Source organism: Bos mutus, chromosome 24 (genome assembly GCF_027580195.1).
Source record: "Bos mutus isolate GX-2022 chromosome 24, NWIPB_WYAK_1.1, whole genome shotgun sequence".
NCBI lineage: Eukaryota > Metazoa > Chordata > Mammalia > Artiodactyla > Bovidae > Bos > Bos mutus.
The window spans coordinates 55,984,722-56,011,999 of NC_091640.1; the positions used below are offsets into that span (position 1 = coordinate 55,984,722).

The window sequence follows — 27,278 nt, forward strand, 5'->3', positions numbered from 1 at the left end:
GTTGTTCCATGTCCAGTTTTAACTGTTGCTTCCTGACCCGCATACAGATTTAAGAGGCATATCAGGAGGTCTGGTATTCCCATCTCTTTCGGAATTTTCCAGAGTTTGTTGTCATCCACACAGTGAAAGGTTTTGGCATATTCCATAAAGCAGAAATAGATGTTTTTCTGAAACTTGCTTGCTTTTTCAATGATTCAACAGATGTTGACAATTTGATCTCTGGTTCCTCTGCCTTTTCTAAATCCAGCTTGAACATCTGGAAGTTCATGGTTCACGTATTGCTGAAGCCTGGCTTGGAGAATTTTGAGCATTACTTTACTAGCGTGTGAGATGAGTGCAATTGTGTGGTAGTTTGAGCATTCTTTGGCATTGCCTTTCTTTGGGATTGGAATGAAAACTGACCTTTTCCAGTCCTGTGGCCACTACTGAGTTTTCCACATTTGCTGGCATATTGAGTGCAGCACTTTCACAGCACCATCTTTTAAGATTTGAAATAGCTCAACTGGAATTCCATCACTTCCACTAGCTTTGTAGTGATGCTTCCTAAGGCCCACTTGACTGCGCATTCCAGGATGTCTGGCTCTAGGTGAGTGATCACACCATCGTGATTATCTGGGTCATGAAGATCTTTTTTGTACAGTTCTGTGTATTCTTGCCACATCTTCTTAATATCTTCTGTTTCTGTTAGGTCCATACCATTTCTATTCCCGGTTGCTTTCATGTACCAAAATTATATTAATAACTAGTGGTTTCAAAAAATGATTAATGGTGTCAATAGGTTTGCCCAAGACACTATGAGTTATTCTAGTATTGCTGCTATTACTTGGATTGTGTTCGAAAATATATAGCTTGCCACACTGGAAAATCATTTATACTTCAAACCTGGGCTTTTGACCCAAAATGGTATTGTCCAGCTTGACCACTCTCCTCTTAAACATATTTTTATCTCTATGATTTTTATCATTTCCAGAATCCAAATTTACCATTACATGACCAAAAATGTAATCCTAACTTTTACAAAATACACCAAATTAAGGAGATGATTGTATTCAGCTTAATATAATAAAGAGAATGTTCATTAGTAGTGAGTATCTCAAAAGAAAATAAAGAGGTCTAGAGTTTGCAGAGGCAGGTAAACAATGGAGTTGTCCAGGAGTATTAAAAAGTTTCTTTTTTTTTTAATTGAAGTAGAGTTTATTGACAATGTTGTATTAATTTCTTCTCTAAGAGATTCATATGGAAGGATGGAAATAGATCTTATCTCATAATAAACTGAGCAATGTGATTCTTTACGGTTTGTCATTGCCAGGAACTCACAGGGTAGAGGGATTTCTAAATCATCCCACTGTTCTCTGTAAGCACAGGTCTAAGGGAAAGCTCAGCACTGCCACATCTTTCAGAGTAATTTTTAAAATACTCTTAAGACAACTAACCACTCAGTCTCCTATAGTGATCCCCTTGACAAAGACAGCTGCCATTTAGATATTGTATAACCTAGATGGGTTTTTTCCCCAAATAGTTTTAATATATCTTATCTGAAAATGACATCATTTTTCCTGATGACACATTTCCCCATTTTTTTATCTTAAAAAAACGTTAAAAAACAAAAAAGTACACCATATCACTGCTGAAGGACTTTGGCTCTACCTGAACACACCCACTTGAGCACATCCTCCCTGAGGCCATCTTCCTTGTCAAAAAATCTGGGGCTTCTTGACATAATATTCCTCAAATTATTAGTATCGGGAGTAGGGAGTGAGATAAACTGAATTTCTGAAAGTCACTTGATTCTTGAACACAGAAGCAGCAGTTCAATAGATAGGGATACTATTTCTAACACGGTGTCTCTCTAATTTCCTGGTGAAAGGGCCTGATAGAATGTGTGTGTGCGCACGTGTGCGTGCACGTGTGTGTGTGTGTGTGTGTGTGTGTGTGTGTGCAAGAAAAAATTGCACAGGCTTTGAAAAAAATTGAACAGGCTTTGAAATTTGTTGATTTTCCTGACTGGTTCATCTATGCAGGTGTTCTCTTTCATTGTTTTTGATTAGGCTACTTAACAATTTTGAAGAGACAGAAGTTAATTTGTAGATACCTAGTAGGAATGCCGGAGAAGGTGATGGCACCCCACTCCAGTACTCTTGCCTGAAAAATCCCATGGATGGAGGAGCCTTGTAGGCTGCAGTCCATGGGGTCGCTAAGAGTCAGACACGACTGAGCGACTTCACTTTCACTTTCATGCATTGGAGAAGGAAATGGCAACCCACTCCAGTGTTCTTGCCTGGAGAATCCCAGGGACTGGGGAGCCTGGTGGGCTGCCGTCTGTGGGGTCTCACAGAGTCACGCACAGAGACATGACTGAAGCGACTTAGCAGCAGCAGCAGCAGCAGTAGGAATGCCCCTAATCCCTATCCACAGAAATGCAAGATTCTGTCTAGGGAAGGTTCAGTTGATATTCATCTCCCACGGCGGAAGAACTCAGTTTTGCATCTATTTAAACCAATCAACTTGGGTACTCCTAATGACTGATAAATATGCTTGATCTTTGGATTCTATTTTCAATTAGTTACAACACTTTCCTGGTTCTCTCATTAATTAATGAGTTCAATGAAAATCTTTGATGTGTGTTCATTTTATATTTATATGAGTCATAGTTTTACCTTTTAAGAAATATCCTTTAATATGCAGATGAATATTCTCATTAAGAAAGAATAAAAGTGTATAAAGTCTCATTAAGAAAGAAAGAGTTAATTGCTAGTCATGCCAGCTCTCTGCAACCCCATCTACTATAGCCCGCCAGACTCTTCTGTCCATGGGATTCTCCAGGCAAGAATACTGGAGTGGGTTGCCATTTCCTCCTCCAGGGGATATTCCTGCCCCAGTGATTGAACCCTGGTCTTCTCACATTGAAGACAGTCTTTACTGTCTGAAATACCAGGAAAACTGATAAATTCAGACTTGTTTGGGAAGGGAAAAAGTCTGAGTAAAGCACATTCAAAGAAATAAACTTTTATTATTTTCAGGTTTAGAACAAAAAGTATTATCTAATAGAGATAAATATTTAATAGTTTGTAATGAGCATATCATTTTTCTAAATAAATTAATGCTTCTAAGAGCATCTCAACACAGCAGCCTATTTTAAGTGTTTTTGTAATCTTCCTCTAACCTTACACTCTCTTTAAAAAGAAAAAAATATGTGCTATGTAATGAAAGCCTTCAGCCCAATTATTCCAAATTATTAATTAGTGAAACCTCAGTTTAATGAAATTTTACATATGTAAATTGATAAGACTCTGACTCTTGGAATGCTTGCAATAGATGCAATTGAGACCTGAGACATCAGATAAAACAATGCAGAAATCCCTTCTAAATTGATCTTGCTGGGTTATCAGCCAGCCCCCACCTGAATATATCTACTAATAGGGAGCGTACTATCTTTCCAAAAAGGCTATTTCCTTGTTAAATGCGTCTATGGTTTGAAAGTTTTTCTTGTAATTAATCAAAATCTCCCTCCTTGAATCATCCACACTACAGTTCAATTTAAGTAGACACAAAATCTTTCATTTTCTTTTTCCTCTAGAGGCATAGCTCACCTGCCATTGGGGATTCTCTGGGGAGCCAGTAAAAATCATCATAAGCAAGGGATGTCCTTTCATATGTCCTCAAATAAAGTCAAGAGTTAACAAACAGCCTACAATGTTATTCCTTGCTTTGCTTTTTGTGGATATTTCAGTAGATAGTCCTTGAAATCCTGAAACTTTGGTAAGATTTCAAAACACCTCACCTCCAGAACACCTGATTCTTTCAAAACCAGGACAAGTAACACTAAGATAAGATGTTGCCCTATTCCACTCTGGTTTCCTATTCTTCTAAAATGTCAAGGAGCCTCTTTTTCTGCGGATAGTTGAACCTTTTTATAGTTTGCCCCAAAAAACAGCCAATATACCACTTCACATGACACCTGGAGCACCAAAATGGTCCAGAGGACTCGGCTGTGACGCCGTCTCACGTGAAAAAAATTCATCGTTTAAACAGGAAGACATCCTAGCTTCCTATACAGCTTTCTCTTTTCATCCATCCCACTCCTTAAGAGCAGGGACCAGGCTGACAGTAAGACTAGAAACAGAGTCTCTAATGGAGGAGACACGCTGTGGGACGCAGGGTCTCTCACCCCCTTTGTGAGAAAAGAGAAGTTCCTGCCGCTTTTACAGATTATCTTGCTAGGGAACAAAGAAAATCTTGCCATTTTCCCTATGCCAGATGTAAAAATAAAAAGCATAGAAGAGAAGAATGGGGCCATAAACTTGATATAGCGTATTGCAAGGGAGTTTTATCAGATAAACCACGGAGACAGTTCCGATGATGCTCTTGTCAGAAAGCAAATGGTATGATACACTGTGTGTGCGCCAGAGAGCTTCTGCACTCTCAGAAATGTCATTTCTAAAAATGTCTATCCATTTGGAAAATAAGTATGCAATAAATCTGTAAATATTTATTATAAGAGCAATAAGAAAACAGTAAAGAATGAATGCTACTTCTGACAACACTGCATAAACTGTTACCAACAGACCTTTGGAACCAACGATTCTGTTGCCAGATCAGGGGCCAGGTCCCAAACACGACAGTGACTGAGGCCATAGCAGTACGTTCCACAGCCACCCTCCTGCCATCAGAGGTCTACCTAATCGAGGTACCAGATGATGAGATGCTAAAACATACAGATCTTGAATTTCTGAATCCATATGTCTTGCTTGATCAATGAACCAAAATAGTTACTCTTTGGAACGGAAAAGCTGCAAGAACTTGCTGTTCTTTTTTGTTCTCAGTCCTACAGGAAAGGGCTGAGACAAGAATAGGAAAAGAATCTCGACAAGAATAGGAAAAGAATCTCCCACAGAAGGATATTGCACTTCAGGACTTGGATCACCCCAAGGCTGTCCTTTCAAAGCATCCTCTTCCTTTACCAGTGGTCTCTCTGCTTTGCTTGGCAACTCAATTCTCTCCTCGTTAACAAGCTACGTGATGAAGGCTGGAGGTACCTCTGTTTATTTGAGAAAACCAAATTAGTTCACCTTTCCTAAATAACTATCTTCTGGACAACTTAGCTCAACACTTCTTGACTTTAATCCACAGAATTAGAACATCTGCTTTAAATTGAAGATGTACAGAGGGAATTATACCTACTCCATCTAGAAATTGTTTGCTTCTGATGTCATTCTTGATTAGATGATTTTGGAATTTTGATTGCTTCACATTAGATCATTATGATTTCAAAATGCAGCTTGTAAATGTATTCAGTTCATCAAGGGCTATAAATATAAACTACAGGCCTTTCCTTTGCGTGGGTCCTCTTAGAAGCTTGTAGGTTCATGGGAAACCAAAAGAAATATCTTCAAGAAAAGGTGAGAAACTCCTACATTAAAAATAATTTTCTGAACATCTGGCCTCAGATTCAAGAGTTTGATAATCGTGTGCTTTCTCTGGTTTTAAATTTAAATTAATGACTACAGGGTAATGAAGGCTGACTCTTTGGAAAAACAGATGGAAAAAATTTGAGGACTACTCATGTTCAGTTCAGTAAAACAATTACATGATTAGGTAATAAAATTCCTCCAGTTTTTTCTTCACAGTTTTGGATCCTATCTTCAACTTTCTATTCTTAAAAGAAACTGTCAATTTTCCATTCACAATTCCTTTGCACTGAAGTGAGATTTGGATCTGATGTGGTGAAATAGGGGTTGGGTGGGGGAAGATCTATTTATAGAAAAAAAAGATTTCAAGTTCCTACATTAAAATCCAATTTCATGTATTTTAAAACCCAAATTCCCTGGAATTTGATGGCTTCTTTCTCTTAATCAGCTAAATATATTCTACAAATTTAAGATTCTCTGATTCTCCAAGTTTTATGTGCATTCTACAAGCAATCATGTTACTGCTGCTATGTCTAAGAATGATGAGAAAGGGATAAGAAGATGCACATCAGAAAGCTGGTGGGTCAGTTTGCAGGTGCAACATGGAGCAGCATCATTTACTTCCTCTAGGTTGCAGTTCAGCAGGAAAACTAGCCTCGCTGACACGCAATTATGTGTCATGAGTTACAGCGGTAATTAAGTCTCTAGAACAGCGAGCTACCTCAAGAACCCCGCAGGATGTCAGGTGGCTGGCTCCCAGCACTGAATCATCTAGTACCTCACTGTGCCTCATCCATCTACATCACCCCTTTAGTTATCACCGCGCTAAGCCAGGAGACTGCGTTTGGCTCTAAGACACATTTCTGTTGTCTGCATAGCAAGTAACCTCTCTCTCCATTTCCTAAATACTTTCTTTTAAAAGGAGGCTCATTATCCCAGATGGGAGAAAACCAAGTGTCTTCATCATTCTCTTTTCTTTCTTTCCCAGAGCTCCTCACCCAGGGAGTGAGCGAGCTCTCCTATCTCAGGGTACCACCTCAGTAAAGGTCAGTTACAGCAATTTCTTTCCGGTCCTCCAGGCCCCTCCTGAGGCTGTATACACATTGGCAATGGTACTTTCCGTTTATTCATTCAGCAAATATTTATTGATGCACCAACAGCTGAGGCAAGTAGACTAATTATCTGCGAAGAGAGAGAAAGGAGACAAATGAAGAAAATGAGAACCATAAATCCAGAAGAAGATGGGCTTTCACAGGAACACCCAGAAAGCCAGGCTGTTTTCTAACTTCTCCATCGCTGTGTGGGTCCTCTTTGTTGGCAGCGAGACCCGCCCTCCCTTAATGGGATCATATGTAAAGAGTTAAGCATCAGAGAGATGTCATGTTATAGAATGTATGGAGCTTTTATGTACTTGCACAATGGGAATATTAAAAAGAAAAAAAGAAGAGGAGGCATTCTCACACCATACCCAGCACAGCCATGTCTCAGAACAGGATGGGAGGGAGCAAGATCAGTCCAGGTTGTAGCCGATGGGCCAGTTATTTGTACCCCGGGCTCCATGAAATGATTCTCGCAGTTTAGGGGAACTAACTTCTGCAACCAGGTGGCCGCCCAGAAGTGACTTCCCTGGGGAGAGAAGAAGTCACAGCCCCCTTCTTTCCTGGCGATCCATGGTGCAGCCCCCTCGCCTCACCTGGAGGGCTGGAGGCAGGGTGGTAGGATTCATGCAGACTATGATTAAATGACTCATCTCCTTCGCATGACATGCTTGTGAAGGTTATTCACCACGACAACAGCAGCAGGGCCCCAACTCCACTGTGGGTACGTGTCAAAAATGAGTCAGGATAATAAGGGCCCACTGAAGGAAGGCCTACAGTGTGGGCAGGAGAGAAGCAGCGTTTGTGCCCAGAGGCGATACTCAACTGCACACTTTCCATCTGCCCTTTGGAGAAACTAGACCTTAACAACAGGATCAATTCTTGGTTTACCGCTAGCTACTCAGTTGAGACCACAACTCGTCCTTACCCAGGACTTTGCTGATGGTAATGACGCCCACATCCTCAGTTCAGTCGATAGTGGCCCCGGCCCTCGTTCTTCAGGTCCCCTTGGCGCTGCCAATTATGAGAGACAGTGAGACAGAAGCAGCCCCACAACTCCAAGCCAAGTTCATCTTAACCCATTCAGAATTTCAAAATCATTGAGAAGAAATGAAATAAAATAAAAATGAGCCGAGCTCTTAGTTGTTGATTTGTATGTTAAGGAAGGCATATATTAAGAGTAAAAGAAAACAGAAGCAGGCTGTCACTATGTTCTGTTGCAAAAAAAAAAAAAAGACTTTGAGTCATTCAGATAGATAGAAAAAGAAGTAATGGGGAATTGTTTTTAGAGGTTGCCTTTAAAGTTGCCATGAACAGAGAGTGGCACTAGAGGATTGTCAGGAATAATTTTCCCCGTAAATGATTCAGAAACTCATACTGGGAGAGGGCAGCTGACATTTGTTAAGTGCTAACTCATATCAGGAAGTATATGACTATACATATCATCCTATCTAATTTTTAAAAGCCTTCCTTGGTAAAGAGTATTATTCCCAGTTCATAGGGAATATTGGAGCTCAATTTTTTAAATGTATATCTTAAATAATAAAGTCTAAAAACTCTTAGAACAACATTTTTTACTTTCCTGCAGTATTCCAATACATGAAAGAAATCTTGATACACAGTAGGTGGAGCTTTTTTAACATAATGTTATATATTATATATGTGTATAAATATTTGATTAGCATTCATCCTTTTTTAGGGCTTCCCTGGTGGCTCAGCTGGTAAAGAATCCTCTTGCAATGCAGGTAGACCCAGATTTGATCCCTGGGTTGGGAAGACCCCCTAGAGAAAGGAGTGGCAATCCTCTCCAGTATCCTTTCCTGGAGAATTCCATGGACAGAGGAGCCTGGTGGGTTACAGTCCATGGGGTCATAAAGAGTCAGACACGACTGAGTGGCTAATACACACACACACACACACACACACACACACACACATCCATTTTTGGCTCTCTAGCAACCGAACAGCTTTACTACTTGAAAGATCCTTCCCTGGGTTATTTGTGATGCTCCTGTAAATACAGACATACGGAAGGAGCCAGAAACACTCTTTTCTTCCCACTGGCATACACAGCACAGGAAAATGGCAGGTCCCTCCAGCACCAGGACTTTCTCCATGAGTGTAAGACACAGAGAAACAGAGGAAGCTAGAAACGACTCCTGGCAGTAGCAGCAGAGCGGAAAGCCTAGTTATAAGGCAGCCTTCAGAATCCAACGGCAGAAAGAGTAACTAACCACACACGTGGTGGATGACTAAGTACCAGGAAAGCTGTACAGGTGACCCACAGTGAGAATTCTGAGTTAGAACACACCAAATGGATTGGAATAGTCAGAGGAGCAGTTGTTAGAGAGGCTGGGGCTTTAATCACACCTTGCAGTACATGCAGGATTTGGAGAGGGAGGGTCACCTGATCATCTACCAACAATCACAGCAAGCCCGAGTCTCTGGACTCTAAGATGAACCTGAAGCTCGTGAGTGCGCTCAGGCCCAGAGAGGGAGCAGGGGGCTATGTCATGGGGCTGTGCTGACTCCCTAAAGCAGAGTCACTGAATTCTCACACCGCGTCAAATTGACCCCATTTGATCTTTCCTATACTTAGGCAGTTAAGAATCTGCTTGCAATGAGAGAGATCTGGGTTCAGTCCCTGGGTTGGGACGATCCCCTGGAGAAGGCAATGGCCACCCACTGCAGCATTTTTGCCTGCAGATTCCCATGGATGGTGGAGCCTGGCAGGCTACAGTCCAGGGGGGTCACAAAGAATTGGACACAAGTGAGCGACTAACACTTGCACTTTTTTTCATACTCAGAAAACAAAGCAAAGTATTTCATGAAGCCTTCCCCCTGATTCAGCCTGTAACCCTAAGAAAAACTATGAAGCAGAGGTTTTGGAGTCTTTCTGCCACCCAAATCATTACTCTTTTTCTTAAAGAAGACCATTCTGGGACTTCCCTGGTGGTCACCAGTGGCTAAGACTCTGCACTCCTAATGCAGGGGTTCCAGGTTCAACCCAATTAGGGAACTAGATCCCAAATGCCATAACTAAGAGTTTTCACGCTGCAACTCAAGATCCCGCGTACAGGAGGCAAAGACCCAGTGTAGCCAAAATAAAATTTAAAAGTAAATAAATATTTTTTAAAAAGAATACCCACCCCAATCTACTTCATTCCAGAAGCTTGTTCTCCCAAGACCAAGCTGGTCCACTACCCCTAGCAACTGGTTACGACGCTAGTTGGTAAGGTGGTCAGCTCCTGGGAAGTTTTACAATAAAAAACGGGAAACCTACAAAGCCTTGTAAAGTGGGGGATGGTCACACAAAGCGACAGGTAACCATTTAAGGCAACTATTTTTTTAACATATTTATTTTTAATTGAAGGATAATTACAATATTGGTTTGATTTCTGCCATACATCAACATGAATTAGCCATAGGTGTACATATGTCCCCTCCCTCTTGAACCTTCCTCCCACCCTTTCTCACCCCTCTAGGTTGTCACAGAGCCCCAGTTTGAGTTCCCTGAGTCATACAGCAAATTTCCACTGGCTGTCTATTTTACATACGGTAGTGTATATGTTTCCATGCTACTGTCTCCATTCCTCTCAACCTCTCCTTTCTCCCCACACCCTGCTCTCGTCCATAAGTCTGCTTTCTATGTCTTCATCTCCATCACTTAAGGCAACTCTATTCCAAAAGCTCATTCCCGTCGACACATTATATGCCAGAGATGGGAGCTAGCTGAGGGCCAACTAATTAACAGAAAGACAAGAGAAGGGGAAGAAGCTTTTCAGAAGGCAGCCCAGAGGAACCTGCAAAACTAGGGAGAAAACTTGGAAAATGTATAACGCATTAAATCTTCTGTCTTGAAAGAGCCTCTGAAGAAAAGAATGACTTCACAGTTTGGGAGTATGAGGATCTATAATGAAGCCCAATCAAACTCCACAAAGCAGATTACTGGGAGAATTAGCAAAGGGAGAAGCAAAGATGAACTATTTGAGCCCAGCCCACAGCAGAGGGGGACCCCAGGTGGATATGAAAGCTCAGAAGGACACAGCTGTCCCTCTTGGCAAAGGCAGCATTAGCTTCTGCCACCTTCAATATCTCCGATGCTAATTCACGATTGCTCAAGGAAAACCACCACATTTAGACTCATCTGCTCTTTATATCTCAATGGCTATACTCTTTGCAGATTTAAACACAATTCCCAATACAAAGTTGTGTTTTTTTAACGTGCAAATCTGTCAAACAGAGTCCTTGCTATACTCTAGGTTAATTTGATAAAACTGTATATGTCAATGGCCAAACAGTATATGTGATGATCTGGGAAATGATGTAAATAACCAGATTCTGATTGTAAATCACCCTGGTGTTTGAGGAAGGGCCTGAACTCTTCAGCATCCCATTATACTTCAAAACCCTTCATAAAATGGGTCTTCTGGCAACTGAAAAGAGCCAGGATAGCCTTGCAGAAACATATTCAAATCTCTTTCTGGCCATCGGCTTTTCACAAGAATCCAGCACACCCATATTCCCCTCTGTATGTTCTTATCCTCTTTCTCTCACCCAGGAGAAAATAAGTACCCATCTACTCAGAGAAAATAAGTATCCATCAGGTCAGGAATGAGTCAATGTCACACCACATCAGGATTCCAACCTGCACAGCGATGACTCTTCCCAGACTACAAAGTACTTCCATCTCTATTATATCGTTTGAGCCCTACAGTTGCTCTCCCAAGGGGAAGCAAAATAAATATTTAATGAGCCATATGCAAAGCACTATGCTGGGTAAACACATTTTCATTTATTCTATCCTCATAAGAACCCATAAGGCAGGTGTTTACATTCCCTTTATTATAGATGAGGAAACTGAGACTCAAAGAGGGGACCCACCTGAGATGTCCCATGGCTATAGTGTCCAAGACAGGATGTGCAACAAGACCCCCAGGCTGGAAAGTCCATGCCCCTCTTTCTGCTGCTGCAGAAAGTCTCCCTCCCTCCTGAACCGGGACTTCTCCCAGGTCTGTGGATTAGACAACACTAGTTTGGTAAAGATAACAGCTGATGGCTAAGTGTCTGCCTCCATCTTTCTGATGGGTGTGAAGGGAGGGCTGGAAATGCTGTTCTAATAACAAGAATGCTAAATATTAAATAGAGCAAGGGGTGGGGGCGGCGGTAGGAAGGGACAGAGTCTTTCAGGGGAACAGGGCGGCCACATTTAGCCCAAATGAAGTCGGTTTCCGAGAACTTGGGTCCCAAAGCCACTTCATTATTCCCATTGAGTGCCTTTGTTGTAGGGCAATATTTCAAATGTCTAAGAAAAATACATACCAATAAACGATATTATGTGACTCCCCCGTGGTCCAGTGGTTAACACTCCACCTCCCAATGCAGGGGACACGGGTTTGATCCCTGATGCAGGAACAGTCCCACATGCCATGCGGTGTGGTCAAAAAATTTTTTTAAATCATATTTGTATATTTTATAAATTGAGGATATATGTAATACTCACTTATGTAAAAAAAACAAAAAAACAAAAAAAACTCTGCTGTTCTCTTTTCTTTCCTTTGGTTTTACTGAGATGTAACTGACGCCACAGCACTGTGTTTTGGGTACAGCATGACGAGCTGACTTACACCATGAAGTGATCCACTAGCCACAGTAAGACTAGTGGACGTCCATCATCTCATACAGACACACAATTAAAAAATGAAAGAAAATAGGTTTTCCTTTTAATGAGAACTCGGAATGTACTCTTAACCTGCAGATAAAACATACAGCACTGTTAATTGTATCTATCGTGTTGAACACTACGCCTCTAGTACTTACTTATAACTGGAAGTTTGTATCTTTTGATTGTCTTCATCCAATTCCACCTCCCCACCCCCACCTCTGGTAACCACAACTCCTGTCTCTTTTTCTATGAGTTTGTTTTTTAAATATAATTGACCAATAACACTGTGTTAGTTCCTGATCCAAAACAGTGACCTGGTATTTCTATACATTAAAAGGATTCCCATGATGACTCTAAAACCCCGTGTCACCACACACCATTCCATTATTATTGACTGGAGTCCCCACACTGTACACTTCATACCTGTGATTCATTTATTTTGTAACTGGAAGTTTGTTAATCCTCTTAATCCCCGTCACATACTACGCTCACCTCCCCATCTTCCTCCCCTCTGACAACTACCCTTTTGTTCTCCATATCCATGACCCTGTTTCTGTTTTACATTTGTCCATTTGTTTTGTTTTTTAGAGCAATTTGGCCACGTGAAGTTGGACTCCCTCACCCCCAATAACCCAAGAATCCCTCTTCTAGACGTATGAAGAGAGACTCTCCCATCTGCTTGGGAATGTTCACTGCAGCGTCAGCTGTAAAGTGGTCATTTGGAAGCCACCCATATACCTGTGAGCGTGCATGGACGTGGCGTCTTCATAGAACAGGATACACAACATCCATTGAAGGGAATCAACATGAGTAAATCTCATATGAGAATGTTGAGTTAAAGAAAAAGGAAATTGCCTAGACAAAGAGAAGTATCATATGATATCACTTATATGTGGAATATTGTTTTTAAAAAATGATGCAGACTCACAGACATAGAAAACAAACTTATGGTTACCAAAGGGGAGGGAGGAATAAATTAGGAATTTGGGATTAACAAATACATACTATATATATAAAGTAAAATAGATAAACAACAAGGTCCTAATGTATAGCACAGGGAACTATATTCAACATCTTGTAATAAACTATAATGGAAAAGAATTTGAAAATGAATATAAATATAAATAAATATATATATAACTGAGTCACTTAGCTGTACACCTAAAACACTGCAAATCAACTATACTTTTAATTAAAAATTTTTTTAATGTTTAACATTAAAAAAAAGTTGTCAAATAATACACATACATTTAAACACTGTGTAAAATTTAAAGCCATCAACAGCACAGATTTTTGTAGGTATAGACTGTTTTATTCCTTCAAAAAACAGGTGATCCACACTGGTCTAAAGCTGAGATTTTGATAAATCGTAAGGTAAAAGTCTATACTTGTCTTTGTAATATTTCATGATGATATTGTAAGATACCAAGGAAGTGTATCTTAAAAATACAGAAAAGCAAAAAGCACAAGAGTCCTGTTCCCTTGAGTGCACTAGCTCCTACTTGAGCTAAATGTTTTCGGCAGTTGCTCTGCGCTGACCCGGCCGAGCGCGTCGAGCCCTTGCCCGGGCTTTACGGCATTTCACCCGCAGGTCTGCCGCCCGCGGCTCCGCGTTTCCAGGGCGCGCCCTCCCCGAGCCCGCGCGCCGCGCACCTCCACCCTCCCGCCACTGTCTTCTCTCCTATTCAACAGCTGAATGTCTGCCGAAGACAGATGATGTCTTTGTGTTTGAGCAACAGAAAACTAGGACTGTTGGGCTCATAAAAAGATAATTAAGTCTTTAACCATTATTGAATGTGGCAGGGGGGAAAAAACACAGAGCACTTACCCAGCCTTCGCAGAGGCCACGCTGGGAGAATGAACAATTCGAAGGAACCTGAGGCCAGACAGGGATGGATTTAGACATCTTTACCTCTCCGGGCTTCTATCAGGATGGGACATTTTTCAATCCTGCATTTTTACATTCACTATGCTCCCAGATTTTCCAAAGGGAAAGTCTCTCCCGGGGGCTCCTTTTCACATGACTAACACAAAATGGAGGACTCTTGGACTGAAATTCAAGACCTGCATTATTACTGGACTCTTCAGTCCTTTGCTCCATGCGGCCTAAGCCGGAGCCACACCAGGCACTCGTTCCCCAAATACTCCCTCCAGCTCCCTGCAGTCGCCACAAAGCTCCCTCTGGTTTAGACTCCTTCCTCTCCTCTGCCCAGCCAGCTCCTACCCCTCAGGTTGTGCAGGCAGGAGTAGCTTAAATCTCCCTTTCTTTTCAAAGCCTTCCCTAGTAGAAGGCTTACTAAACTCCGCTTGCATTCCTCCTCTCAGTCCCTTGTGAATCAAAGCACATTTTGCCGTGTATTTCTTGGGTCTCTCCCTGGAGGACAGGGAAGCCCGGAGTGCTGCAGTCCATGGGGTCACAAAGAGTCGGAAACGACTTAGTGACTGAACAACCACAACTGTGATTCATTTGACGAGTTTTATCTTTCTGTTCATACTTAAAAAAAAAAAAAAACCAGGGAGGTGGTGTCTCATTCATTTTTCAATCATTCATAATACTTAAAGCGGAGCATACATACAGTACATGCTTAATACGTCTTTGTTAAAGGAATAAATATTTCAAAACACATTCTGTATTTCAGGCTATTTCATTTTCAATTTAGTGGTTGGGATCCCTTGACGAATTTTCTATCTAGGGAATCAAGATAAACGTTTTGCTTCCTGGTGACCTAAACAGAGCTAATTACAGAAATCAAAGGACAGAGATGACGGGATTGTTAATATATTCTCTCGACCAGTAGTTTTGGACCCCCACTGCACCTATAATCACTTGGGGAGCTTTGAAAAAAATACCAATATCCAGACCTCTTTGAAGCAGTTAATTTGGGATAAGGCCTGAGTGTCTGGAATTCCAAGTCCCCTCCTTCTCCCCCACCCTGGGAATTCTAATGTGCAGACAGGGCTGGGGACCAGCGATCCGCAGAGCCAGGCTGAGGTGTGGGGCTACCAGCTTTGAAAGGAAGCTTGAACAATGCAATAAGCAAAGGGAGCGTCAACCCTATTCGCATCAGAGACCACAAACTGCTTAAGCACCACCTTCCCAGCAGTTTTTATTCAAACGACGGATGAGCTCATTCGAAGCACATCTTATCATTTGTTAACGCACTTACAGGATTCTCTTAAATGCAGGCAACTTCCGCGTCCCCGCATCCTGTCAGCAGTTACTGCCTGAATTTGCAAGTCATAAAACTCCTTTCCTTAAATAAAAATTCTTAAAAGTCCGATAAACTATGTATCTCCTAAAAGAATATGAGGGCTGGACCATGTAGCCATAAGCAAAATGTGGGTACAAAATCATGCCCAGTTGAAAGAGTGGAATATAAAATAGTATTAGATGCAACTGTATGCAAAGTAATACAACTCTGGGGTATTTTAATGTAATTTTTTCATCCATTGGGTAGAATATACGACAAAGATTCCAAATTATTTTAAAAGTACAATATAACTCAGTTATATATTTTCTAGAAGGTTGATTTGGCACTAATTAGGGCATGTTTACATCAGCGTTTTTGACATTTTCCAAGCAAAAGCTACTCTGCGATTCAGTCTCAAATGAATTTCTTTCTCAATGGCTCTATTTTGGTGGCCTCCTGACTTGGGGCCTTTAGAAGGTTTTAGTTCAGTGACTGCTTTTTTTTCAATCTTGCCCTTGAAAACACCCCTTCTCCCTTTAGAGACATCACATAATTGGACAACTCTGGAACTACACTCTTGCTGATCTTTTAATTCCTTGCAAACTGAGCAGTTTTGTCAACTCACTATGGTAAGATGACACGCAGCCTTAAAAATTAAGAATAAGTTCTTTAACCTTGAAAAAAATTTTGTTTTCCTTTTGTCTTCAGAAGAAATGAAGTAGCAACCTGCATTCTCTACTTCACAAAATGTGCGTCTTTTTAAAAACAAGAATATATCTGGTTGCCTATTAGAATCATTAAGCAACCTAGCTAGCTAGGAACCCTAAGATTATCTCATTGACAAGGGAAAACATTTTTTCCTAAATAAAATAACTGCTCTTAATTAACATGAATAAATGCTATTTTTATTTGTTTTTATCTTTAACCTAAGCTATAATTCACTTTAATTCAAGTGGAAAACAGCAGTGTTGCCAAGTTGATCTTCTTAACCTAAGACCTCCTCAAGAAGTCAGACAGCGATAGGAATGTCCAAGTTTTCCTTTCCTTTGCCAAGGAAAAAATAAAGTCAACATCCTGATGTCCATGCAGGATTAATGGAAGGATTTCCAGTTACTCTTGTGTAAGACTTTGAGATTTTCCTCAATTTTTTGAGTTTCCAAGAGCTTAGTCACTTTGGATGAATGAAGTATTTACCTCTCAAGCCTGTGGACTGGATCAGTTGCTATTGGTAGGCTGTTGTCATATTCACAGTGTGAATTCATTTATTCCAAAAGCACAGAATGAATACTTACCCTTGCAATGCTTGGAAGAAGGAAAATCAAGATGCAGCTTTTTTCCTTAAATAATGCACAGATTGCTGGGGAGTGGGGGAGTGGTAGTGGTGGGGGTGAGGGGGATATGTTTGGAGACCTCAGAAATTTAGTCATTCACTGTATACTTCTGGAGACAGGTATTCTGCTGAAGATAACATTAACAAGTGACACAGGCATGCTCCCTGCCCTTCTGAAAGCAGGAATCTATCAAAAAAGACAGGTATCAAAGTACTATTCACACAATTAACAAAATAATTTGATTTCCCAGGTGGTGCTAGTGGTAAAGAATCTGCCTGCCAATTCAGGAGACACAAGAGATGAGGGTTCGATCCCTGGGTCAGGAAGATCCCTTGGAGAAGGAAATGGCAACCCACTCCAGTATTCTTGCCTGAAAATTTCCACGGACAAGAGGAGCCTGGTGTGCTACAGTCCATGGGAACACAAAGAGCCAGACGTGACTGAGTGACTGAGCACACATACACACTACAGTATGGTGGGGGAAAGCATGACATCCCCAGATGCTTACGTAACAAGATGCCATGCAAATGGCCCAACAGTTATCTCCAAAACTCTCATCATTCTCTGCAGGTCCCCTCACTTTGATCCCTCCTGTCACTATAAGATCAAACTCTCCACTCTTCTTCCTTCTTAGTAGAACAGGTTTTCAGGTTTGCTATGAACTAAAGCAGGAGAGTAAGAAAAATTACCAAAATGGATTTGCAAGTAGGATCTAAAAACACATTTCCAGGGCTTCCCTGGTGGCTCAGTGGTAAAGAACCCACCTGCCAATGCAGGAGACACAAGTTCGTTCCCTGGTCCAGGAAGATCCCCACGCTGCAAAGCAACAAAGCCCAGCAGCCACAACTATTGAGCTTGTGCCCTAGAGCCCCAGAACCACAACTACTGACTTCATGCTGCAGCTACTGAAGCCGGCGAGCCGTACAGCCCGCGCTCCGCAAGAGCACATAAAGAGCACGCAAGCGCGTGAAGCCACGGTAGGAGAAGCCAGCGCACCACCACTAGCATAGCCCCCGCCCTCCGCAGCGAGGGAAAAGCCCTTGCGGCAGCAAAGACCCAGCTCAGTCAATATTGAGCCACAAAATAATGTAAAAATTACTCGAAGAAAACATGGGGAATTTTGTTAGAATTTTGAAGCAAGAAAAGGACTTTCTAAAGAAAATATCAAACCACCCAGAAGTCAGAGTGTAGCTAGACAAATTGGACGACAACAAAATTGAACATGTCTAAGAGCAATCAGTTACCCACTCCAGTATTCTTGCCTGGAGAATCCCAGGGACGGCGGAGCCTGGTGGGCTGCCGTCTATGGGGTCGCACAGAGTCGGACACGACTGAAGCGACTTAGCAGCAGCAGCAGCAAGAGCAATCAGCTGGCAATGAACAGGGAAGCCTTGCATACTGCTGTCCATGGGGTCGCAAAGAGTCGGACACGATTGAGCGACTGAACTGAACTGAACTGAAGAGAAATCAAAATCAAAAGATAATAACAAACTGGAAAACAAATAACAAACAAAAAAATCTTATTTAATAGAAAATCTTTGCAAATATAAGGGCTAACAGTTCAAGAGGAAGGTGGGCAAAGGATATTGTCATCGTTGGTGGTAAAAGAAATATATGACTTTTAACAGATGAAAAGGTACTCAAACACATTTGTAACAAGAGAAATACAGAGAGAAAACAAGAGAAGGGGAGAGAGAGATTAATGCCAAGTGAAGTTAAGTGTTTAATCATACACTATTAATTGGCAAAAGTGTCAGAGAGCAGGCATGCTCACTCATAACAGTAGGAGTATACTGTTGCTAAGAAGGTAAAATGGTGTAACCACAATAGAAAATAATATGGTGGTACTTCAAAAAATTAAGAGTAGGATTGCCATATGATCTAGCAATTCCACTTGTGGGTATATGTCCAAAAGAACAGAAAGCAGGATCTCAAAGAGATCCTTCCACATCCATTTATAGCATCATTATTCATAATAGGCAAGAGATGCAGGCAACTCTTTGTGCACTGACAGATAACTGAGTAGACAAAGTGTGTTCTGTACACAAAACGGAGTATTATTCAGCCCTTGAAAAGGAGGTAAATTCTGATACATGTTACAACATGGGTGAAAGTTGAGGACATTACCCTAAGTGAAGTAAGTCAAGTCACAAAAAAAGGCAAATACTGTATATTTTCACATCTATGAGATATTCAAAATAGTCAAATTCGTAGAAATGGAAAGCTGAACAGTAGTTGTTAAGGGGTGGAGGTTAGGAGGAATGGAGAGTTTTTGCTAACTGGGCGCAGAGTTTCAGGGGATTTTTTCCCCTTAAAAAAAAAAGAATTATTTTAGGGACTTCCCTGGCAGTCCAGTGGTTAATATTCTGAGCCTCCACTGCAGGGGGCAAGGGTTCAATCCCTGTCAGGGAACTAAGATCTCAAGTGCTGCACAGCAGAGCCAAAAAAATTTTTTTTTGTTTAAAAAATGTATTGGAGGCTGATTTATAATGTTGTGTTAGTTTCAGGTGTTCAGCAAAATGATTTAGTTATACATATACATGCTCCCTGCTAGCTCAGTCTGTAAAGAATCTCCCTGCAGTGGTGCAGACCTGGGTTCGATTCCTGGGTCAGGAAGATGCCCTGGAGAGGAAGTGGCAACCCATTCCAGTATTCTGGCTTGGAAAATCCTAAGGACTGAGGAGCCTGGTGGGCTACAGTCCAAAGGGTCGCAAGAGTCGGACACGACTTAGTGCTATTTTTCTTTCTTTATACATGTATCTATTCTTCTTCAGATTCTTTTCCTATATAAGTTATTACAGAATATTGAGTGGATTTCCCTTTGCTATACAACAGATCCCTGTTGATTACCTATTTTATATATAGTGTGTATATGTTGATCTCAAACTCCTCATGGGCACAGGGTTTCTGTTTTGCAAGATAAAGAAGTTCTGGAGATTGGTTGTACAACAGTGTGAATATACTTAACACTACTAATGTGTACACTTAGAAGTGGTTATTTTAAGTTATTTTACCACAGTTTTAAAAAAAGTTTTAAGGATTTTTTTTTTAAAGAGTAGGAGTGTAAACTGACACAACTTCCATGATGAAACTTTAGCAAATATCTATTTATAGATATATAATACCTGCAAAATTTTCTATTCACATACCCTTTGACTTAATGATTCCACTTACAGAAATTGAAACTAAAAATACACTCAGTTCAGTTCAGTCGCTCAGTCGTGTCCGACTCTCCGAGACCCCATGAATTGCAGCACGCCAGGCCTCCCTGTCCATCACCAACTCCCAGAGTTCACTCAGACTCATGTCCATCGAGTCGGTGATGCCATCCAGCCATTTCATCCTCTGTTGTGTAAAATTAGGTACCTACAAAGATATTCACTGCAACTTTGTTTAATACAGCAAAGAGATTAGAAGCCACTTAAGAAGCTATCCATGAGAACTTTAAATAATACATTCAAAGAATGTCTTTAAATAACATCTTTGAAACCATTCCATAATAATTTAAATAAACTGGTAAATCCATAGAACATTAAAAGGGGGAAAAAGACGAGGTAGCCCTCTATAATGGAATGATCCCAAGGAAAAGAAAAAAGGAGCAATGTGCAAGGATGTGTTTACAGAATGCATAAACACATACTTTCAGGAGGAAAATGAAGATATACTTAGATCTTTGTGTAAAGACATCTTTACCAAGACACACAAGAAACTGATAATTGAGTGCACAGCAAGAGAAAGACATGCTTTGCAGGATGAATGTTTTTGTGTGCTTTAGCTTTGTATCATGTGTTTTGAATTTGTATCATAATAAGACATTGGCCCCCAAATATTCGAGTCCTAAGAAAAATTGTGCTGTCAAAATCCCTTGCCTTTACCTGCCTTCCTTCTCTCCCAACTCCCCACCTGTCTTTCAGCCTCACCCCTCACAGACACAACTTTGTCTCACCAAGTCCCAGCAGTCTGCCCATCCATTTGGTCTTTCCACAAAGTAAGGAAAATCTTTTTTTTTTTAATTTAAATTTATTTATTTTAATTAGAGGCTAATTACTTTACAATATTGTATTGGTTTTGCCATACATCAACATGAATCCACCACGGGTGTACACGTGTTCCCAAAGTTTAATTTGACTTAAAATTAAGCACAAGGGGTCATGCAAAAAAGGCTCCTCTCTCAGGTTAGCAATATTAGGTACTAGAAATCCCTTCGGAGAAGGCAATGGCACCCCACTCCAGTACTCTTGCCTGGAAAAATCCCATGGATGGAGGAGCCTGGTCCATGGGCTCGCTAAGAGTCAGACACGAATGAGCGACTCCCTTTCACTTTTCACTTTCATGCATTGGAGAAGGAAATGGCAACCCACTCCAGTATTCTTGCCTGGAGAGTCCCAGGGATGGGGGAGCCTGGTGGGCTGCCGTCTCTGGGGTCGCACAGAGTCGGACATGACTGAAGTGACTTAGTGGTAATCCCTTAACTCTGTATGCCTGTGTATTCAGTTGCTTTCAGTCCTGTCAGACCCTTTGCGACCCAGGGTGCCAGGTAGAAGCAGGTGTGAGGTGACCATGATCTGCTGTAAGTGGGGAGGGAAAGAATCGGGGTGCTCCGCTTTACCCCGTGACCCTGGTAGTTTGTAGGTCCCAGATGGACGCTCGGGCCTTCCTATTCTTATAGAGGTAAATGTAAGGGGCACTGATGCCAGCAAAGGTGGTATTCCCCACCCTCCTACAGATGCCTCAGGGTCACCCTGGACCTGCCTCCCTACAGTTGTTTTAAACAAAGCTGGGGGAGGGGAAGGGGTGGGTTGGTGGAAATGTCACATAGCTGAGGAGAATTTAGATGACCAGTAGGACCTGGGTTTTGATACTTACATAAAGAATGCTAGTAGAGCCCGTGGGAACAGGTTCAAACCCCAGCTCCTCCCCTTTCTGTTATCCCAAGTGTTAACTGAACCTGAGTTGCAGTTTACTCACTTACAAAATGGCGGCAGTGACGACGTTCTCGTAGGAATTATAGGAGGCTCCCGTGAGAAGAGGTGAACAAAGCACCTCCTGCCTTCACCCCACACACTGGAGGCTCTGTTCTCTGGCACCCAGAGCCCACTCGCAGGTCTGCACTCGGTCCTAACACGTGACTAGGTCTGACTCCACCCCCAACTCTAGGGCAGTCTTGGGACCCAGATCAAGGAAAAGTCAGGCCGAGATTTCCCGTGGTTCAGCTCTTGGAGGAAAGTAAGCTATTTACCCACAGGCAGAAATCTAAGTTGTCCTGGCCTGCAGGTGGAGGCGACTATTGAACCAACGTGTGCAGTTCAAGAATGAAGTGAACATGGAGGAGAACAGAATGGAGAGATGGAATGATCCACATTTACTATTGAGGCCCTGGATACACTTGGCCCTGTAGCCAGACTGTCCCTGACTTTTCTAGAAAGGAACCCACACCGTCCTTTGGGTTGATTTTTTTTTTTTCCCCTGGGAGTTGCAACTCAGCGTGACCCAACCGATACATATTCTTTCCATCTCCCGCCCCTCAATAACTGCAAGTTCCCCAATTTAAACACTTTTGTGCCAAAGAAAAGGAGTTTATCTCTTTGTCTTCCCTCTTCCCAGCAATAGAGCAACACGCTGAAAACAGCTTGCCTGCCGGGTGGCGCGATCGTCCCTTCCCAAACAAGCACCTCTAGGTCCCACTGGAAGCAAGTCTACCTAGCATCAAAAACAGCCACCTGCTTTTCCCTCTCTCTCCTCCTCACGTGTGTTTCCTGCCTTCCCCGACCCCCACCCCGGTTTCCCAGTTGCTGAAGGTCCCCATATGGACACGCTGATTCCCTCCCTGGCCTTCTCCCCCAAGTCTTCTCATCCCGCAGTCGATGGCCTCGGTTGCTACCGCCATACGTTTCCTCTCCTCCTCCATATTTCAGGGCCGGAAAATGCTTGTTAAACATTTGCTCCCCACACCTACCAGTGGATCTTCTTCTATTAAGGAGGGAGCTCTGCGTGGTGGCGGGATGGTTTCAGTCAACCTTGCATTTATAAATAGCTAACACTCCAATTGGTTGTGAGCCTGGCAGAACGGGTAACATATGCATGCCCCCCATTTGAGTGGGCCCAGCTTATGTTATGTTGAGCAATTTTTTTTCTCTAGAAACGAATAAAAATTAAATTATGACAAAATGCCTTCGTTCCCTATTATTCATCTCAGATGCTGGTTTTTAATCATGCACTCCATGACTTTAATCAGACTCCTCGTCGTTGGAAGTCTGACAGCGATCCTCTCTGGGTAGAAGGGAACTGCAAAATGTACAGGTGTGCCCGGGATGTGTTATGATGTAATATAATTGTGATTTGGGGTTTGCTTTTCCCCGAAAACCCTGAACTAAAAACAAAATGACCACACGTATAGCAAAAACCGAATCCTCAAGAACTGAGAAAGATTTTCCCAAATTTGTTTTCTCCTTGCTTTCCTTAAAAATGTCATAAATCGTTTGGAATATCCAGCCAACCTTGCTGTAATCCCTGGTAATTAGGAACAGAAGGAGGCTGAACAAATAAGAGTCCCCATCCACCTCACCTTATCTGTCCCCTGCAACCTCCTCTCACACAAACGAAAACAAACAAAAAATACATAACTCCTAGGAACAGCCAAATTGACCAGCTTTGGTTTTTGTTCCTCTACCCTCAGGAAAAGATGGCATCAGAGAAACAAAGACAGAAAGAGAAGATGAAGGAGTTACGGCCACACGCCTGGATAATCTCGGCTCAGTTTCCAGACTGAAAAGCTGGTACCCAGACAGGTGACCTGGCTGAACTGAGTGGTTGATGAGCCCAAAGAAGAACATGCACACAGACCTCCAGAAAAGCAACCAGCAAGCCAAAAAGCTTTTGTGCCAATAGGGGAAAATTCACCACCAAGACAAGAAATTCTCCCTTAAAAAAAAAAAAAGCACTGACTCTTGTCTCATACTCACAGAGTTCATTTATGACCACCTGAAAGCTAGTTATTCCTATAGTCATGAAATAATTAACCGCCTGGGGTCACTCAGTCGCTTAGTGACCACACCGAGGCAAGAGTTGGCCTCCTGACCTCACGGGGGATGGTCCCCCATGATCCTGCTCCTCCTCTAAAACATTCGCAGTGTTTCCAGAAATTCTGGCTTGAGTGGTGTGCTCTGGCCGTTCAACTCCTTCTCCCTGTCTGGGAGCCCTCTAAGTAGAGTAGATGAGCAAATGGAGGAGAATGAATTTTCCAGAAGGAGCACTGGCTCAGCAGTCACTGGACCTGGTTCAGTGGAGGCTCTACAAGTCTGGCTGAGAATCTTCTCTGCTTCCTTCAGCTTTTCTTTGGCTGTGCGGCGTCTTCATTGCTGCAAGGGCTTTTCTCTAGTTGCAGTGAATGGAGGCGACTCTTCGTCGTCCTGCACAGGCTTGTCATCACGGTGGCTTCTCCTGTTACAGGGCATGGGCTCTGGGGCCCACGGGCTTCAGGAGTTTCGGCTCCCGGGTGCTGGAACACAGGCTCAATAGTTGTGGCACACGGGCTTGGATGTGCCAAGCCATGTGGGATCTTCCTGGACCAGGGATCAAACCTGTGTCTCCTGCATTGGCTACCAGGCCGCCGGGGAACCCCGCCCTGCGCTCAGCTTTAAAATTAGGATCCCACTTCCTCTACTCTAGCTCACAAGAATGGCCTGAAGGCACAGAACACAGCCTTATGGAGCATTCCCAATGCTCCTCCACCATTTTTAAATTTGTCATTAAATTTAACAGCTGAAGATGGTAAGGGCAGTCTTCACATGCAAGAATATAAAAATAAAGTTCAAATATAGGCTCATGGCATATCTACTTATGAGAATAATACAACTATGTTCAAGACAGCCACATTTTTGGTTCATATATTTTCATGCTAAATCCAACTGATATTCAAGCAGATGATACATTTTCTATTTTTCATTTTATTTACTCTGTTTCTTTTCTCATTACAACTCATTTTCTCAATTAAGATTCCTATCTCAGCAGTTTTAGCATAAAGGAAAGATTTGTGATGTTTAAATATAGTTATGAGCTATTGAAACAAACTCACAGATTTAGGGGCTTCACTGGTGGCTCACTGATGAAGAACCTGCCTGCCAATGCAGGAGATGTGCGTTTGATCCCTGGGTCCGGATGACTCCCTGGAGGAGGAAATGGCAACCCACTCCAGTATTCTTGCCTGGAGAATCCCATGGATAGGGGAGCCTGGCAGGCTAGAGTCCATGGGTCATTGTCATAAAGAGTCCAACGTGACTTAGCCAACTACACAGATAATTATTCTTTAGTGTTCCTATGGACAAGTAATGAAACAGATCCTCACATAATTAGCCTTAAATGTTGTCACATAATTTTTTTTTAAAGTCAAATGTACTGGGATGCAACTTGTCAATGGGCCAGGTTATAAACATTAGTGACGTTTGTGCCAAGTCGCTTCAGTTGTGTACGACTCTTTACGACCCTATGGACCATAGCCTGCCAGGCCCCTCTGTCCATGGGATTCTCTAGACAAGAATACTGGAGGGGGTTGCCATACCCTCCTTCAGAGGATCTTCCTGACCCAAGAATCAAACCTTACGTCTCCTATGTTGGCAGGCAGGTTCTTTACCACTCACACTACCTGGAAAGCCCCTAGTGACATTAAAACTTTGGCCATAAGAAAAATGTTCAGAGATGAAGATATCAAATCTAAACTCCTTCAAACCCATTGGAAGTAAGCAGGTTATAAACAAATGCAGAGAATATACATAATGTATCAAAACTGATTCCCTTCTGTGTTGGGCTGTGCTGTGCTTAGTTGCTTGGTCCTGTCCGACTCTTCATGACCTCATGGCCCCATTTCTGCCAGTTCTTTATTTACATCTGTTCTCAGGTAGTGCTAGTGGTAAAGATCTCACCTGCCAATGCAGGAGACATAAGAGTTCAGTCCTTGAGTTGGGAAGATCCCCTGGAGGAGAGCATGGCAACTCCACCCATGCTTAGAGTATTCTTGCTTAGAGAATCCCCATGGACAAAGGAGCCTGGTGGGCTACAGTCCATAATTGTGTCCAAAGACTTAGACACAACTGAAGTGACTGAGCACGCACTTGACCTCTGTGCTCCGCCCACCTCTCCCACCACATCACCCACCATCACCAGTGTCTGTCTGGTGGTGTCTGTCTGGACAGTGTCTGTCCAGAAGGGTATGGCACAGTGCCTATTATGGGTTCTGGAGTCAAGCTGTACAAATTCAGGCTCCAACTCTGCCTTGCATTGTGTGACCTTGGTCAAGTTATATAACCTTTTCAAGTCTCTATTTCAAGAGACTTGAATATATATACCAATATATCAAGTACAAATAATGAGAGTATCTAATAGGGTCATGGCAAACAGATGTAAAGTGTGGATCATAGTCCTTGATACCAAGAAAAGGTCCAATAAATCCTACAAGAAAGCCCATCTTGATTGTCTCTCACACAGAGACATGCAGCTTCCATGTCAGTTCATGCCCATCTTGTATGAAAATTCTCATTACTTTTATAGAGTAGTAATTATAGAATAAGGGTCTGTCCTTATCTTTCAGTTGTCTCCTCTGTTTGGGGGTTTTGTTTTATTTTTAAAATAGATTTGTCTATTATAGTAGACACTCCAAGTATTATCTGTAAGTTATTTTTACTGTTACTTTTTCATTCTTAAAGTTATAACAATTACTTTGCCTTGTGGCATGCATGAGTACTCAGCTGCTTAGTCCTGTCCCACTCTTTGCGACCACAAGGACCATAGCCCGCCAGGCTCCTCTGCCCGTGGCATTTTCCAGGCAAGAATACTGCAGTGGATTGCCCTTTCCTCCTCCAGGGAATCTTCCGGAACCAGGGACCTAACCCCAGCCTCCGGAGTGTCCTGTGTCTCCTGCGTTGGCAGTTCTTTACCACCGTGCCACCTGGGAAGCCTGTTATTTTGCTTTGTAAACATATATGTTAAAATATTTTAAAATAAACTACTTATGATAGAGTAAAATAGTCTCACTACAGTGTTGAGTGAAAAGTGTACAAAGTAATAGATATGATTTGATTTCCTATTCATTTCTTTTCGCACATTATAAAATCTGGAAGATTGGTCATTGGAATACCAACAGTAGTAGCTCTTTCTAGAAAGGTAAGATTACAGGGGGTTTTTTTCCTCTTTCTATTATAATAAATTTATGCATGTTGTTCAGTTACTTATATAATTGAACACATTTATATTTTCAGTTTTAAGTAAGCATGAAAAGAATGTTCCCAAAGCATGTCGCATACCTCTTCTCTCTCATTAATTTCCTTTCCGTTTGGAAGGATGAGTCTTGCCCACTGCACAGGAGACCTCTGGAAGGCGGCTGATGCCATCTGGGATGAAACCCTGCCCCTGAGAACAACTCCATCTTTTTAAGTCCCTCAAAATGAAATGTGATAATGTATTTGTCTGCCTTAATCACTTCATGCCTTTGCCTGTAGGCTGTTACCTGCAATGCTTCTCTCTGAAGAAGAAAAAGATTTTCTGACTCTAATTGGCAGTGATTACTCACTCACCCCGCAAGGTGCTGCCTCCCG

At 42.1% G+C, this 27,278-nt stretch overlaps 1 long non-coding RNA gene across 1 annotated transcript in view; it reads right to left on the reverse strand.

Moving 5' to 3' along the window:
• Positions 1–6,109: 6,109 nt before the first annotated feature.
• The window catches only part of LOC138985392 (uncharacterized), a 41,627-nt gene continuing 20,458 nt past the window's right edge, over positions 6,110–27,278 (reverse strand). The window contains exons 2-3 of the long non-coding RNA XR_011462451.1: positions 7,434–7,519; positions 6,110–6,590 (exon numbers count right to left, since the gene is read on the reverse strand). This is a non-coding gene — a long non-coding RNA (uncharacterized lncRNA). The remainder of the gene's footprint in view (positions 6,591–7,433; positions 7,520–27,278) is intronic.